The 14,286-nt window shown below is 40.3% G+C and overlaps 1 long non-coding RNA gene across 1 annotated transcript in view; it reads right to left on the minus strand.

Annotated features, from left to right (window-relative positions):
* Nucleotides 1-218: 218 nt before the first annotated feature.
* Nucleotides 219-14,286, minus strand: part of LOC135447394 (uncharacterized) — a 52,642-nt gene continuing 38,574 nt past the window's right edge. The window contains exons 2-4 of the long non-coding RNA XR_010440094.1: nt 9,708-9,759; nt 774-850; nt 219-337 (exon numbers count right to left, since the gene is read on the minus strand). This is a non-coding gene — a long non-coding RNA (uncharacterized LOC135447394). The remainder of the gene's footprint in view (nt 338-773; nt 851-9,707; nt 9,760-14,286) is intronic.

Consider the following 14,286-nt stretch of genomic DNA (forward strand, 5'->3'; position numbering starts at 1 on the left):
TCCAAGAGTCTGATCATTTTTCTTTTTCAGATCTGAATTCCCTGAAACTCTTCCGTGTTTTTTGAGGACGGATAATGAGGTATTGCAATTTAATGACATATCCCAGGTGTGATTACATAAAGAGCAGTTATTCTGTGCAGTCTGAGGATATAACTTACCTTCACCAGCAACCCCAGAGTGCATTGATTTGTTGTGCTGCTCTATCATTTTGTAAGACTCTATAATCTACTCCTATTCTTTTCCATATCCATCACCCCAGCATTCAGATATTTTTTACTTGCATAGGCAGACAGCCTTCAGGCCTTGAAAGTCAGTGTGGTGTTTTACATTGGGAAACCTGTAACAGAACCCAATTGCAACCTTAGAGAGGTTTCCAGAACACTTTCTTCAAAAAAAAAAAAAACCAAAAAAACCAAACTCTCTTTCAAGTTGTATTGTTTGAATCTGTTCACCCAGGATTTTGAGTTCCCAATCAATTTACTTCAGGAGGATTTGTCATACATACCAACCTGGCACCGTGGTGTCTGCATCATTTGTTGCTCATTATTCCATTATCCCCCAGGTAGATGTGGGGCTTTAATGATAATATCATATTATTTTGAGATGGTTTAAAAGTGGGTTTACTGAGTTGTAATTGACTGTGATTTTGATTATTTTATTTTTTTCTTTCTTTTTCTGAAGATATGTCCTATTTGCTTTCTTTCTTTCTCTCATATTTCCGTTAACTTCCATAAACAACTGTCACTGAGCCATTACATTCTGTAATGAATTACCTTATTGTCAACGATGCATGTCATCTGGATCAATTCATGGATAGACATTTCTGTTTTCAGCACTGTTACCAGTTGTCCTACACAAAACATACAATGTTTACTTTACTTCATGATCAAGTATTATGGTTGGTTTTCACCATTTTTTTTTCAATCTGAAGTACTGTCATGACAAAACTACATGACTTTTTAAAAACAAATGCTGTGGAGTGATACAAATAAACATCACTGACTTCCTCCTATAGATTCCAGCAAAACTCAGCTTATCTCTGATAAACCCACATTTCCATCATAAAATCCCAACAATTCAAGCAGATGGATAGATAGATGATAGATAGATAGATAGATAGATAGATAGATAGATAGATAGATAGATAGATAGATAGATAGATAGATGATGGATGGATGGGGACACTGAATTAGATCTCGACAGACTCCACATTCTGTGTTTTCTTCTCCCCCATCATCATCTCCTCTGTGGTCCTGGTTTAGGAAAGTACTGTAAGATCCCTCCCTGCAAGGGAAGCACCTCATGTTTTTGCATACATCCACACTCATTTTTAGGTATGAAATTCGGTGGGATTGATTACACTGGACTCAAGCAAAATTCCAAAATAAGGAGCAATTCAAAAGCAGAAATCAATGACAAGGCTCATATTTAGTCTGACTTTTTTAGTCTCTTCCTCCTAATATGTACCTTAATTTTTCTAGGTGCAAGAATAACCTCAAAAAATAACAGAAGACCCCCTCCCATATTACATAGAAAATGCAACTGATAATGATTTAATTTTGAAAACATGGGCTGTCAAGAAAATGCTTTGCATTTAAGAGATTATTTAAGCCTTAGCATACTGGTCACCCATAGTAGATTTGCAGTGCCATGGCACCAGCAGAAAGGCCTAAAGGAGAGAAGGTGCCATGGGATGGCTGGTCCCATCTAACTTTTAGCTAACATATTTCCTGGCAGCCTGTTCATGTCCAATGCCTTGTGCAGCAGAAGATGGGGTCTCAGTCTCTCAATATCAGTGTGCTGGTTTCAGCTGGGGTAGAGTTAATTTTGTGCACAGAGGCTATTATTGGGCTGTGTTTTGGATTTGTGCTGAACACAGCAATGATAATCTAAAGATGTTTCTGTTATTGCTGAGCAGGGCTTGCACAGAGCCAAGGCCTCTTCTATTGTTTGTACTGACATGCTGGCAGGGAGGATGAGGATGCTCAGGAGCTTGGGAGGAGACACAGCCAGGACAGGTGACCCAACCTGACCAACGTGATATTCCAGACCATGTGGCATCATGCTGAATGTATAAAGTGGGGAGAAGAAGGAGGAAGGGGGGACATTTGGAGTGATGGTGTTTTTCTTCCCAAGTCAGGTGTGCTGGGGGACCCTGCTCACTCGGAGATGGCTGAACACATTGCTACCCATGGGAAACACTGAATTAATTCCTTGTTTTGCTTTGCCTGAGTGTACTGCTTTTGCTTTCCCTATTAAACTGTCTTTATCTCAACCCACGGGTTTTCTAGCTTTTGCTGTTCCAATTCTCTCACCAGTCTTACTGGTGGGGGAGTGAGTGAGCTTTTGCATGGGCCTTTGTTGATGGCTGAGGTAAATGATGACAAACAGAAATATGCCTGGTTTTCTTTTGGTATTCCTACTCTTTTGGTGGGTGTCAGTACTGTTTCAGTGTTTCCTGAAGCGGAGGCAGTGGGGACATGGAAAGAGTTCCTGGCATAGATAGGGTGTTGCCCTGAAAAGTGCAGTATTTAGTCCAATTGGAAATGCTGTGCAAACCCAGTGTGGAGCACTGGTGGTGACTGGTGGCTTAGACACGGATTGCAAAATGGCCATGCATAAAGGCTGTCTGAACTGTTGACTTGAATCTGTCTGTAGTCAAGGTAATAAGGCAATTAGACACAAAAATCATTAATAATTTAGCTTAATTGAAACCTAACAATATAGACTTCCTCTGCAATTCCAAGTTATTTCAACTGTTTGGAAACCATGGCCTGTCTCTGTTGTTCTAGTACATATGTAATGTGAGAGAAAATAAAAATTGTCACTAGAATTTCAGTTTAAAGAACTTGTGTTGCTTTTTTTTTTCGTTAATTTGAACCCAAGAATTTTCAGAGCTAGCTCTGATTCTATTTTCAAATAAAGGCTCTTTTTGTGTGTGGATAAATTAGGCTGTAAGATGTAATTGGCTGTTGTAGAGCGGGGGTGGGACTTTGATGCAGAAGTCATGTTGAAGCAGATGGGTGTGCTGAGCATGCTTCAGCCAGGCTAAATGGGAAGAGCAATTAAATGCTCTTCCACATAGTTATTGCTGAAACAACAGGAAGCAGAAATAGCAGAGTAAATAAGCTGTGCCATCAGAGAGGTTTCCCTGGAGCTGACAGCAAATTTGGAAGCAAAGGGGTTTGTTGCTTGCAGCTGCAGGTGAAAGTCACAAAAGTTCAGGGAAACCAGGAAAAATCCCAATAAACAGCAAAAGCAATGGCTTAGTTGAGATGGAGAAGCAGAATGATTTTTAGGACCAAAAAGGTGGACGGTAATTTCTGGGCTGCTTGTTGATTTACTCTTGTAGTATTCAGGAAAATCAGATGTTCTTCAAAACCAACAACACACACACAGATCTTGGTGCCCATACTCCTTAGGAAACCAATGGACTGACCTTAAATGATCTATAGGGCACTTGAAAACATTCACTGCATGCTGCAATTTAGCCTAACTCCATCAGCCAGGATCATGGAGCCTTGAGGCACTGGAAGAAACCAACATGTCCCAGCCATGAGGAAGAGTGGCAAATCCACCACTAGCACCCCTCATAGTGTTACCATGAAGGATGAACTGCACTGATGTCCAGAAGGTAAGGTGCCAGTTCCACCCATGAGGAAGAGTGGCAAATCCACCACTAGCGCCCCTCACAGAGTTACCATGAAGGATGAACTGCACTGATGTCCAGAAGGTAAGGTGCCAGTTCCACCCATGAGGAAGAGTGGCAAATCCACCACTAGCGCCCCTCACAGAGTTACCATGAAGGATGAGCTGTACTGATGTCCAGAAGCTAAAGTGCCCGTTCACATTGCTTGCTGGGATGGAGAGAAGTTTGAGCTATTGGGAGAAATGTTGTGCTGGCCCTGGGGACTGCTGGGCACGGTGCTTTTGCAGTACTATTAACTATTTTGCAGATACTATTAACTGTCTATCCTGTAACGCTGATATCATCTGTAAACACTTATCATACCTATCTCCTGGCAAGCAGGATAAGAGAGAAAAAAACACAAGGGAAAATACCACTCTTTTTGCAACTCTGTGGGAGGATTTAGAGCCATTTGGGAACCAAAAGTAGGAAATTATCACAGCTGAGAAATTGGTGTTTTAAAGGTACTCTCAGAGGACTTTGACTGCCATAGTATAAATTTAGTATTCATGGTATTAATGGAAAAATTCTAAACTGAACAGGAAATTAACTTTCTTACTTGAGGTTATGCTGCAGTGGTAAAGTGATCCTAATTATTTTTAAGACTAAATGCTATTGCTGAGGGTAAATCAGGTTTCAAAAAGAAAGAAATCAATAATGCAAAGATAGATTTTGAAGATTTCAAATAATAAAACTAGGTAGAGTGGTTTGTGTCAAATACAACAGAAAATCCCTTCAGTGAAACGTGCATAAGGCTCAGTCTTGAGCCGATACCTCATGCATACAATTTAATGAATAAAAAACATAAATTAAATAAGATTGGGTCAAAACATAGACAAAGGGATTATACCGAAAACCAGAGCTTTAAGAAATGGGTGGTTGTACAGACACATGCAATTGATCCTTTTGGTCTTCTACATGACCTTTTTGCCTCCTGGACTCTGTTGCAGAACTCAGTAGAATGATTTTTTTATTAAGTTCAGTTTTCTTTTAACGCATAGCAGCAGTCACTGAAATAATGGCTTTTTTTACCCCCTACTGTACAGTTGATTGGCACGTCCTTGTTTCACACATTCATTTCATAAATCTTTTAATGCTTCCTCTGATTGAGTCACAGGAAAATGATCCAAGACAAATGGGCAATCTGATCCTCAGATAGTTAGCACAGTGCCTGGCAGCTGAAGATAAAGCAAACAAAACACCAAAGTGTACCAGCAGAGGCACCCAACAGGAAGAGATGACTGAAATGCAGTAAGGGCCATAGGACTCCCACCTGAGGGCTGTGTGAAATGCTGAGTAGTCCATTACCAAGGTACTGATACCATAACAGTGCAAAAAGGGTGACAGTGCCAGGTAGTCTTGAATGTTCCTAAGCATGGCTACAGATGTACCCAGTTAGTTTGTGCTCATTAGGGCTTTAGAAGAAAGGTCTTGCTGAGACAAATGCTGAAAGGGAAAGAGGAGCAAGCAAGTTGTACCTAATGTCTTTCATGAAGGATAACAGGATGGACTATCAAATGTTGTCAACCAGCACACAAGAAAAGGGGGTCAGGGACCTCACCTATTCAGCCAAATGGAAATCAGATAGCAGTCAATATCTGGAGAAGATTTCAAAAGAGGTTTTCAGGTGCATAATCTCAGCAAAGACCAGCAGGAATTGTGTTCTAAAATCCATTACACAATAATCCCTACTTTTGCATGGCTACAAAGAATAACAAACATATGGTGAGGTCTATAGGTAGTGTGGCACTAGCATGTGTAAAATGTGTAGTGGGGCATATCTTAAAGCTTAAACTCATCACTTGGTAGCTTTGGCTGAGCAGGAGTTTATTATTCATAACTCTAAAATCCACCCCATCTCATTTCATCGTCCAAGCCGTACAATCAATAATTCAAGTATGAATTTTAAGAAGATTTCCAAATTAAGCCAGACACCCTAATGTATAGGACATACCACACCAATTAGTATACACAACAGCTTCTCAGTGAGCCAAGATGAGAGCAGCATAGTGATTTGGAAAATATGAATATCATTATGGTGAAGAGATGCTTAGAACAGTAGGTAGGGAATAAGGTGCAAGTGCTGGAATTGCTTTTCAGATGTGACCCTCAATATATTTTGGGGATTTGTATCCAATGCCAGGCCCCTGTAAATTGATTGGCAAATTGATGTGTCCTGGATCACCAGGCTCTTTCACAGAACACAGCTCAACCCCTAAATATCATTAACATTATTAGAATATGAGAGCTCCCAGTTACCTGTGTCATCCAGTACACCCTTTTTGTCAGGTGCATCTTACTCAGTTTTAGCTTGTTCAAATGATCTGTGCAAGGAGGGAACTGCAGTACAACTGTTTCTTGAAGTGTTGCTTACCTGGTGCCACATGCTTGTTTGTGACATTTTCTGGGCACTAGATGGCCTGGATGTGGCAGTGGAGAACATCATCAAAAATAATGCAAACAGAAAAATTCCTGCTTCGTGGTGGTCAATCCAGGATGCCTATCATAAATTTAAATCTAGGTTATAAGTTACCTGCCTTCTGCTTTTTGGAGCACTGACATAGAATAACCTTTTTTAATGGGGCCCATAAAGCTCCTTGTAGTTTACATGTACTTACATGTTGGAGATCGCAGGCTTTTGTGTGCAAAGGAGGGAAGGAGGGAGGAGTCATCTCTCCCTGTGAAAATCACAGTCAGTCTGAGGGCAGTGTAACATCACTTGCCCCACATTGCTCTCTTTCAAGTTAAAATAGGACAGCACTGTGATGCCCTATTTTAACAACATTTTTTGTTGTTTTGTTTTTATTTATGGTGGATTTTTTTTGTTGGATTTTTCTTTATTTTATTTTGTAGGTTTCATTGTTTGCTTTTGTTTTGGTTCACCCTGTTTTTTTCTTTTATTTATATGGTTTTATTTACTTTTAATTAGTTTCACTCATTGCCTTGTTGGCTTTGTTAAATATTAGCTGTCGACACCCATGTTTTTCTGTATTTCGGGTATTGGACTAAGGATTCCTGCTAGGACGGCTGACCTTATTGATCAGCTAGTTGAGGTGTTGCCTTTTTTACTTTAATGTGGCTGTCCTCTACCTTGGAGGGTTCAAGACAGTGGGGTTGCATGCTCCTTGGTGTCCCTCCAAGGACTGACATACAGGTGGAGATTCTGTTGCTTGGCTCTGTTACCAAACACCTGCAAACTGATGGCTTTTCTTTTGCTGACTTTGAGCATGCCCCTCTTACAAATTCCTGGCTGTCTTTTACACCTTTGAAGACAAGCATATTTACTTTAATGCGGGTGTTGAAAGGGAAGTACCATCCCTAAAGAAACAAAGCTGTTGTTTTATTCAGGAAGGGCAGTAAGATACAGCCCTTCCAGTGGGGATCCACATTTTCCTCTTTGGCTGTGTATCCCACACCCTGGGCTAACAGAGGCTGAAGCAGAATAGTCCATTCAGGCTGCAAAGCTGATCCTACACATAAAGGCTGAAGGGAATGGAATGACCAAGGCAGAAACCTGTGTTTCACCTCTTCAGGCCGTGTCTTTACCCAGCTGACCTTCATGCACAGTTTTCCTGTTCAAAGAATATTGGGCAAGGTGAGACCACCCACTTCATTAAGCTGGATCTCATTGTGTGGCAGACACCAATACCTCAATGTTCATCAAAACCAGCCAGGTTTTTTTCTGTAGTATATAAATGTTAATGAGTAGCATATATTTCTATAGATGTGCTAGCAATTTCCAGAGGGCACTGTTAGTGCTGCTGTTGTATCTCTTTTTCTGTCATACCATACAGGTTTTCAGGGGATCCCATTAAAATCCAGCTATCAGTGAGCTTTGGATGCTATTAATGTGTTTTATAAAACCAAATGGTTTTGAGAAGGTGCATTGTTTATGTTTGTAGTGTGCACAGTATTGATTTATATTTATTTTTATTTATTTGTTTCTATTATATTTATATTGGTTTTCCCAACAATTTTTTAAGTAATTGTAATTATGGTTTCTGTGTCATTGCTAGTCATGTGTGTTTGTATTATGCTGCATTCTCAGTCTGGTATTTTCAAGAAGTGGACAAGCAGTGTCCACAATGATACAGTCTCCTTCCTTCCTTTCTAAGCCCACCATGCTGGATCTCCTAGCATGTGCCTTATGGCCATTAACAGCCAAAAAAAAGTCTCAGGGGAATTTTTATTTGGACTAAGATTGCAACAAATCCCCTATTACTCTCCTATTGTGATGGAGCCACTTGTATTTTGTAACACTTGCAGAATGCCTGGTGCACAACTTGACAGCCTTTTAGGTTGCACCTCTTAAAGAATCTCCAGCTGTATTGTTATGATCATAAACCGAACTACTAATAGTCTCCAAAAGCTGACTGCAGTTCTTATGCTCTGTACTTCCTCCCCTCTATCTTCATTTTATCATCACCCATACAAAGAGCCCATTCCTTTGCAGCCGTAATTAAGCTCTCAGTTTCTCTTTCCAGTCCTTCTCTGACAGCGATTATCATGTCTTATTTTTTGCAGTTTCTGAAGCTGTCAATCCTTCCCAGGAGCCATGTTCAGGTTCACAGAAGCAGGAAGCAAGCACAAAAGAAAGTCCCAGAAGTCGGTCATCATTTTAGAGATAAGGTCTGATCAGGGAGACACGGCTGCTTAGTTGGGGAAGATTTAAAAGCAGCATATGGTTCATGTTCAGGATATAAACAGCTTACACACACACCCTGCCACCACACACGTGCTCCAGCTGTCACCCTAAGCACACATTGCAACAGCAGCACAAACACTTGTGGTATTTTTCCTCAAGTACTCTTTCACCCATTTCAATTTCAAGAACTTTCTTGACATGTGGAGAGTTTTGGGTTTTTTTCACAGTTAGTAATGCTTTCTGGATTTCTGCTGCACAGCCTGATGATGTTTCTCCCTTGAGGCTATTTAGATGTTGAACACCATAAAAACCACCCCAGTAAAGCCAGGTGAAGCTGCAGCCCACCACCCCATGGACGTCTGGCATCTTCTGTGTCTGTCTCCATCTAGCTCTGTGACTCTGACTCCCAAAAGCTACCATCTCCTCTCAAGTCATGTCTGTCCATAACAAGAGTCCTAAACCACTTGCTCATTTATCAAGGGAAAGTAGTCCCATAGCTTTCATCACCTTTGTCATTCTCCTCTGAATTTTCATCATATTTTGTTTGCAGGTGAAGGAGCCAGAGTGTTCAAAATGGGGATGAACTCTGTGGTTGTACTGGAGTTTAACAGTATTTTCTGTTCTCTGTCTGCTCCTGTAAAACCTCCTATGATTTCACTCAGCATTTCCCATAATTAAGCTGGTGTTTTCATGGTCTTGCTCCTGGAAGTTACAGCCAGCTTAGAGCTTACATTGTTCACTTGAGTCTTGGATTGCTTTTTCCAAGGTGCATAACCTTAAATCTATTTCCAATGGGTTGCACCTATCATTTTATTACCTAGCTTCTCCACCTTCAAAAATAACCTGGTAAATCGTGGGTCAGCCCTTGTTTTCATTAGCTTGACCAACTATTTTGTTTTATTGGGATCTTTTCATTTTAACAATTGGCCCTTTTTAAGACTGTTTATAAACATGGGGAACAGCATAGCTCATAACACACAGGTTTTAGGGACTCCATCAGCAAGCTCCATCCAGACCAAGAGCAGCCATTAACTCCTACAACTTGCATTCTGTCTTCAACTACTAACATATGCAGGCACCTCCCCTAACTGGAGCAAGTTTTTCCAGCTAAATTAATCCTTCATTTCCATTTGTCCCCAATCTACTTTTAAAGAACTGGAGCAGGTGTATTTCCCTCTATGCTAGTCCTAATAGGACATGCAAGACACCAAAAGGTAGAAATAGCAAAACCAAGAGTGTGATATGAATTTTATACTCAAAATAAACACAACAATTTGTCACATAAATGATTGCCCTGCTATCATGAAATATTCCCCTATTCTCTAAGAACAATTAACTACACAAGGTTTACAGTACTGGAAGGCATTTACTTACAGACAATGTAGAATAATTTGCAGACAAGGTTGATTGCACTGGCAAGGTTTAACTGAAAAATAAAACAGAGATACACATTGATTGAAGCTATCTAAATAAAACATGAATGGCTTCTAATGAAAACAGCAGGCAAAATAGCACTTTGAGGCCTCAGCAACAACGTTTTTCTCAGTACGGGTTGTGAGGTATCCAGAGCAAATAAGGTTCCTTGAATCATTTACTTATTTATCACCTTAAGACACATATTTTCAAGTTTATGGATTTATGACATTACCTTTGGTATTATTCACCCCCTCACCTCTAAAAATTTAGAGTAACAATTTGACAGATTAAAAAAAAATAATGCTAGTAATAATCAATGGGGTGCTGTAGGTTATGTCAGAAGACCTGCTGTCTCTCTGTAACACAAACAATGCACCTCACCATGCAGCACCAAAAATCACCTTTTGCTCTCCCTGCCACTCTCCCTAGGAAGCAGCTCATCAGCTGGGGAAAACAGGTCCATGCTTCCTTCAATCTTCACTGCTGTTTCCACTGACTTTTGTGGAACTACTCTGATTGTCTGGCTACCAGTGCCTGGTGATGGATGGAAAACTAATCTGAGACATGCCTGTGGTTCTTCTCAAGTATGAATGGAATATTTTTATTCATTTGATGTAATGGGCTTTTATTTGACACCCAGGCATTTCAGTTCTTCTGTAGTATTCCACTTTCTTTGACACTGGCATGCAGCTCCAACAGATTTCATTATGTTTCTGTTTACTTATGCTTTAGTATCATTAATGAGGATGTTGCCTAAGTCAAGACCTGCCAGTAATCTCTGTGTATGCTACCTGACAGTGCCTCTCTGTTTTATGTGCAGTCATTTAGCACTACCCTGAGCCATGGACATCTTGCCAGCTCCCAATACACTTGAGAGCAAAGCTGGTGAATAATTTATTAACTAATTTGTGTCTTATGTTCCTGCATGAAATACGTATCAACAGCCTGATTGTTACTGATTCGTTTCTTACTTGAAAAATTCAAGGAACACTTAATGCAAACATGTTTTAGTGTGTGGGTTGTTGGCAAAGTTCATTAATACAATCGAGACTAATACTTTCTCTGATGTGATTCTGAATATACCTATATTTATAAAATGTCCATGGAGATTTATTCTTTATGAGATGTGCCAGAGATGCCACATTTCTTTTACTTTACCTGTTCAGAGATAACTCTGTTGGTACTGGCTCTTTCATTTTTTTTAAGGATTTATTTCTGTGTGAAGCGGTCGTATCTCTTACTTTGGTTTTCCTTCTGAAAACGAATCCCATATTCACCTTTCACTAATATACTGATCAGTCCCTGGTTTGTTTTCAGTTTTCAGTAGTAATTGCTATAGTAGAAAATCAGACTTTTTTTTCTTGAAACACCTCTCATTGGGAAATTGGTTTTTATTATGTTTTTTAAAAGAAACTATCTATTCAATCATTAACTGTTTTGTCCTTGTTAGAAAGCTGATTTTAGTTTAGCAAACAAAATGTATTTTCCAAGGATTCTTCAGAAAAAATTACAATGTTACCTTGTTTTTCCCCTCTTGTATTACTTGGGTGGGAAGGTGGGAGGTAAATCATCATAATACCTTGAGATATCCAGAACCAGTGATTTGCATATGGATATATTACTGTAATATTAATACAAGAATTTCTTAGTTCCCAGGACTCTTCCTTAAAATGTTTTTTCTCCTTCGTGTTCTTTTCAGTCAATTCATGCCCTACCTTAAAAGCAAAAATTTGCTGGAGCCTCTATAATATAAACTGATACAATGCACACAGGGAAAAATACATCTCAGTTTGAACTCTGTTACACTCAGCCCATTTGGAGTTGCCCTGCACTTTCAGGTTGATGCAATATTTTTATTTTATCACCTTAGAGTCACAAGCTCCTAGGAAGTGGGTCTGTCATGGCAAGAAAGAGCTGCCTCTCACAGGCAGGTGGAACAATTCCTGTACATCAGCCAGTAACCACAGCCCAGCCTTCTGCTGAGAAAAGGACTTTTCATTTCAAGTGCCTAAGAGCAGCAATGTCGGTGAAAAAGGTTGCTATAAAGTGACAGATGCTTCACCACCAGATCGTTCAAACAGGATGAAAAATAGCAGGGGAAGAAAACCCCAACAAAACATCAAAACAAAACAAAAAAAAAAGTCTCAACCTAAAATCCAAACAAACCCCACATTTGAAGCACAATGTTGCACTACTTCAGTGTATGTTCTATTTTCAGAAGGCGCTAAGGAAGCTGAAGCACAATAGGCAATGATTTTTACATTATTCACAACAAAAAGTATTTGTAGAATAATGCAAATACTCAGCAGCAGCCTGCGGGCTGTTGCTGAAGGGTAAATGTTTACAGGAATGCTGGGTGTGAGGCTGCACTGGGTTGGCATGGCACAGTTCCCAAAGCAGAGGGGGTACAGGGATGGCTTCTCTGAGAAGCTGCCAGAAACTTCCTCTTTGTCTTGAAGGAGGGAGTGGTGGGCAGGAAGGTGTTTTTATGATTTCACAGAATCATAGAATAACAGAGCAACCTAAGTTGGAAAGGACCGATGAGGATCACCAAAGTCCAGCTCCTGGCTCTGCAAAGCACACCCCAAGGGTCACACCATGTGCCTGAGAATGTCGTCCAAATATTTCTTGAACTCTTGTGACCAGTTTCCTGGGGTGCCTGTTCCAGTGTCCAACCACCCTCTGGGTGAAGAACCTTTTCCTTATATGCAACCTAAACCTCCCTTGACATGTCATTCCCTTGTCACCAGAGAATAGATCAGTGCCTGCCCCTCCATTTCCCCTGTGAGGAATTGGTTTTACTTCTCATTATACTTTTCTGATTTTGGTTGGTGAATGCCAAATTGATCAGGCACTTGAAGAAACTGGGAGGCAGCTGTGCTTTGAGAAACATGGGATGTAGGAACAGAAAATCCAGGAGAACCCACTTTTTCATGACTAGGGAAAAAGTTTCCAAGACAATCCTATTTTCCATTGATAACTTACTTGCTTAAATGTAGAGTTCAAACCTGACTCTTAAAAAAACCAGCTAAAGCAGCTGTGGAAAAAAGACAAAAAATAAACATCCACCTCCATAGGGGTTCCTACTCCAGTCACCAGTCATCCACACAGGAGCCTTAGGAAAGGCCAGTGGAAATGGGCACATGCTAATGTACACAGGTTTTAAATTTTTTTTAGAAATTAATTCAAACTATGTTTAAAATACATGTATTGTGAGCTATACATATATTTAAACTACGATGAAATTAAAAAAAAAAAAAAGAAGTGGTGTGATTTTGTATCTTTGATAGTCTTTTAACTGCCAAGCTCCTCCCTTCCACCCCACAACAGTATGGGATAGTCAGCCTTCCCACTTACTGAAAGCAGTGATTTTTTTTTCTTTGATCTTTTTGCAAGCTAAGGCAAAGCTGCTTTTCCTGGCATGGGGTGGAGGTCCAGGAAAAGAGAGGCTCCCTCACATTTGCTTTGAGACTCTTGGAGAACTTATAAATACTTTGTGACTGCTCTTAGAAAAATATGAATTTAGCAACCACCTTCTTTGGGGATGGATCCTTGGCTTGTGCAAACTGTCAGAGCTGAGTTGAAATCAGCTACTCAGTGTGGCATTTTGCTTCAGCTCCATGCTGTAAGTCATTAAATCCCAAACTGAGAATGGCTGTGTCAAAACCCTTGAACCACCTGCTCAGCCAGAAAAGCAGCAAAGTCTAAGGATTTAGCTATACTAGATGCACACATGAAGATAATTCTGGGAAATTAAAATCCTGCTTGAGTGAACTTATGCATTTTTGATTCTGGGAGGAAAAGAGGGCATATAAGTGATTTGTGTGCAAGACCTATTGCCTTTCAGTTCACCTGGGATCACCACATATCATCCTTAGCCATGAAAATCCTCCCAGCTGCCATAAACTGCTCTGTATGTGCACACCTTATAGTGTAGCTGCAAGTAACAAAAAGCATCCTAGAAGGGGTCACATTTTTATTTTTTTGGTTTGCTTTTGGACCATAAAGTCACCAGAAGGCATGGACAGCAGGAAGAGGGATTGATGTTCCCTGTCTCTTCTAATCGGAGAAGTAGGAGGCATCAAATGAAGCTAGGCAAGGCTAGTTTTGAAGCAGAGAAGGGAAATCCTTTTTCACAGCCCTTGGCATTAGAATGGAGGACTCCAGGCCACGGAGCTGCTGGTGACTCATGCACATGTGAAAAAGCAGTGGGGCACATTCAAAGACAAGAACTGCTTTAAGGGTTGTCAAATGCCAAGCCTCCCACACCAGGTGTAGCAATGCACCCTGCAGCACCTGTGAGAGCCCTCTGGTGAAGTACCACTGTGCTTGCCCTACCCATATTTCATTGGGGAGGATACTGGAGTGATCAGCTGATCCACTACCCATTTTCTTATATTCTGATTGTTTTATGTTGTAGTTCTGCAATACTACTCCTACACTGTTGCCTGCTGGCAAATTGTTTGTATGGTGGATGGACAAAATCACTGAATTCTCTGGAGAAATGAACTACAAATTAACCATCTTCTGCTTGTTC

This window comes from Zonotrichia leucophrys, chromosome 4 (genome assembly GCF_028769735.1).
Source record: "Zonotrichia leucophrys gambelii isolate GWCS_2022_RI chromosome 4, RI_Zleu_2.0, whole genome shotgun sequence".
Classification (NCBI taxonomy): Eukaryota; Metazoa; Chordata; class Aves; order Passeriformes; family Passerellidae; genus Zonotrichia; species Zonotrichia leucophrys.